Raw genomic sequence first — 4218 nt, 5'->3', positions numbered from 1 at the left:
AAAAAAAAAAAAAAAAAAAAAAAAAAACAGTCATCTAATGTAGAACGGTAAAGATCTTACCGCACAATATGAAATTATTACATTTTTAATGCGATATTTTCTCGTGTTTGAGTTTGTCGGTAAGAATAAACATCTCTCGTGGGGCAAGAAACGGCTTTAAATTGGAATCAAGTCGCGCAAAACGGTAGGGGGATTAGTTTCGTTTTGTGAAACTACCACATACGCGCGCGCGCGCGCGCACACACACGTCACATCTAACTAGCTATGAATATCGCAAAAGCAAGTTTTGCGCGCTGTGCATGAAGGAGCGTTAGAATCGCGCTTTTTGTACGCACCGTGTGATGCTCAAACGACGGCAAGCGTTTTGCTTAGAATCACCGCCCGCTCTCTGTGAGTATTTTTCCAACACCCTCTTCCTCCCTTTCCCTTTCCACTGTTTACAGTTTATATTTCGGCGCGCACGCGCGCGCAGCGCAAATTGTTAATTACTGAGCATTAGCCTATTAGAGGCACGTTCGATTTAATTAGCTTGAGACTAATTTTATTGCTCTCTCGTTAGCATGCTGTGGTCGCGTGGGGTCGCTCCTTTTTCACTGTGTCCCGACCACGTACGTACATATTATGCACGTGACGCGTGGAAACGAGCGCGTATACCTTTGCCCACCAATTTATATTACTGCAAAACATTTAAATTTCATAACATTGCGTCACTATTAAAAACATTTTTTAATTAAATTTCGTACGCGCGGAACAAATTTGGGGGAGTAACGTCCCTTTCATTTTGCTGCAAAGTTATTTTTTCCGATGATTATTTTTGATTATAGAATTCCACTTTGTGTGATTTTTCACACGTAACGCGCAATTTCATATACTAGCACATCACAGACGCGCGCACGCTATTATTTTTATTTTAACATATTCCGTCAGTAGACACAACATGTCACCGCGATGACAGCTAGTACACGTACGACAGTGGCTGTTTTTCTTTTAAGAGACAAAGTCGACACAAAAGTCATTCTGTCTTCGTTAAGTATTCAGTGAGAAACAAAGACAGAATGACTCTTGTGTCGACTTGTGTTGTGTTGTGGCGATCTTGTGTCGCCCGAGGTCAGTGACCCCCCCCCACCAAGGCCGCGCGCCCGCGGTCAGTGACCCGCCAAGGCCGCGCGGCCGAGGTCAGTGCCCCGCCAAGGCCGCGCGGCCGAGGTCAGTGACCCCCCCCACCAAGGCTGCACGGCCGAGGTCAGTGCCCCGCCAAAGTCGCGCGGCGGAGGTCAGTGACATTACTGTAGTGTGTATATAATACACATATAATACAATATAAAGTATAATATTATAAATATATAATAAATTATATGTATTATTTAATGTTATATATAATATAAATTACAGTCACGTTATTTTCACGTGTTGTTTTTCTACTCTTTCCTGTTACGTGACTTTAGTTACGTTTTTAATTTTCTCTACATATACGACGANCTGTCTCAAAATCGCTTTTCATTATTTACTCTCTCGATCTTACCGATTCGATTCGACTCGATCAACCAACCAACCAATCGGCAACGCGGAAAAGAGGCAACAATAGATGCGATACATTCGGCTCCAAAACGCGCAATTCTCGGTCCAAATGACCTTTTTTATATAGAATACTAGTAGACAGCGCGCGCTACGCGCGCGCTTTCATTTTCTTCGGATTCAATTCAAAACAATTATTATTCCACTTATCATTTTTTTGGTTTTTTTTAAAATAAAAAAAACATTTTTATACTGTTTATTCTTAATGTTATACCTATATTTCTTCTTTCTTCTTTTCTTATCTTTCATTTTAATTCATCAATTTTCTTCTAAAATAGAAGCAATTGCTTTTTCCTCCTATACTCTTATTACATTAAACTCATCTTTTAAAAGACAAACACATCTTATATATATATATATATATATATATATATATATATAAGATAAAATCATCTCTTAAAAAATAAAATTTTTTTAAGATAAACTCATCTTATTTAAGAAAAACATCTACTTTACAACAAAATTATCTTGTATAAAATAAAATTATCTTATTTAATATAAACTCATTTTATTTAAGATAAAACCATCTACATTATGATAATATTGTCTCGTTTAAGATACAAACATATTATTAAGTTAAAATCATATTTTAAAAAATAAAATCATCTTAGTAACGATAGAATCGTTTTCTTTAAGATAAAACATTTTACTTTAAAATAAAATTATTTTTTATAAGATAACATCATCTTATGAGAAAATAATTGCATTTCTGCAAAATAAAATCCTTATATGAGGGAATATTCGCGATTTCGCGATGCGAAATCCTCATATAACGGAGAATTCGCGATTTCGCGATGCAAATTCCTCATATGAGAGAGAGTTTCCAATTTCGCAATGCAAATTCCTCCTATGAAAGAAAATTCGCAATTTCGCAATGCGAATTCCTCATATGAGAGAGAAAACGCAATTTCGCATTGCGAATTCCTCCTATGAAGGAGAATTCGCAATTTCGCAATGCGAATTCCTCCTATGAGGAAGAATTCGCAATTTCGCAATGCGAATTCCTCATATGAGGAAAAATTCGCACTTTCGCACTGCGAATTCTTCATATGAGAAAGAATTCGCAATTTCTCAATGCGAATTCCTCCTATGAGGGAAAATTCGCAATTTTGCAATGCGAATTCCTCATATAAGAAAGAATTCGCAATTTCGCAATGCGAATTCCTCATATGAAGGAGAATTCGCAATTTCGCAATGAGAAATCCTCATATGAGGGAGAAATCGCAATTCCCTCAAATTTGCGAATTCCTCATATGAGGGAGAATTCGCGATCCCCTCAAATTCGCGAACCCCTCATATGAGGGAGAATTCGCGATCCCCTCAAATTCGCGATCCCCTCATATGAGGGAGAATTCGCAATCCCTTCATATGAAGAAGAATTCGCGATCCCCTCAAATTCGCGATCCCCTCATATGAGAAAGAATTCGCGATCCCCTCATATGAGGAAAAATTCGCGATCCCTTCAAATTCGCGATCCCCTCATATGAAGGAGAATTCGCAATCCCCTCAAATTCGCGATCCCCTCATATGAGGGAGAATTCGCGATCCCCTCAATTTCGCGATCCCCTCATATGAAAGAGAATTCGCGATTCTCTCAAATTCGCGATCCCCTCAAATTCGCGATCGCCTCATATGAGGGAGAATTCGCGATCTTCTCAAATTCGCGATCCCCTCATATGAGGGAGAATTCGCGATACCCTCAAATTCGCGAACCCCTCATATGAGAGAAAATTCGCGATCCCCTCAAATTCGCAATCCCCTTATATGAGGAAGAATTCGCGATCCCCTCAAATTCGCGATCCTATCGTATGAGGGAGAATTCGCGATCCCCTCAAATTCGCAATTCCCTCATATGAGGGAGAAATTGCGATACCTTCATATGAGGGAGAATTCGCAATCCCCTCAAATTCGCGATCCCCTCATATGAAGGAGAATTCGCAATACCCTCAAATTCGCGATCCCCTCATATGAGGGAGAATTCGCGATTCCCTCATATGAGAGAGAATTCGCGATCCTTTCATATAAGGGAGAATTCGCGATCCCCTCAAATTCGCGATCCCCTCATATGAGGGAGAATTCGCGATCCCCTCATATGAGGGAGAATTCGCGATCCCCTCATATGAGGGAGAATTCGCGATCCTCTCAAATTCGCGATCCCCTCATATGAGGGAGAATTCGCGATCTTCTCAAATTCGCGATCCCCTCATATGAGGGAGAATTCGCAAACCCCTCAAATTCACGATCCCCTCTTATGAAAAAGAATTCGCGATCCCTTCACATTCGCGATCCTTTCATTTGAGGGAGAATTCGCGATCCTTTCAAATTCGCGATCCCCTCATATGAGGGAGAATTCGCGATCCCCTCAAATTCGCGATCCCCTCATATGAGGGAGACTTCGCGATCCCTTCAAATTCGCGACCCTTTCATATGAGAGATAATTCGCGATCCCCTCAAATTCGCGATCCCCTCATATGAGGGAGAATTCGCGATCCCCTCAAATTCGCGATCTCGTCATATGATTGAAAATTCGCAATCCCCAAAAAATTCGCGATCTCGTCATATGATTGAAAATTCGCGATCCCCAAAAAATTCGCGATCCCGTCATATGATTGAAAATTCGCGATCCCCAAAAAATTCGCGATC

This window comes from Pseudomyrmex gracilis, unplaced genomic scaffold, assembly GCF_002006095.1.
Source record: "Pseudomyrmex gracilis isolate BER0280 unplaced genomic scaffold, ASM200609v1 scaffold_10, whole genome shotgun sequence".
Classification (NCBI taxonomy): Eukaryota; Metazoa; Arthropoda; class Insecta; order Hymenoptera; family Formicidae; genus Pseudomyrmex; species Pseudomyrmex gracilis.
Note: the sequence above shows the minus strand (reverse complement) of the source record.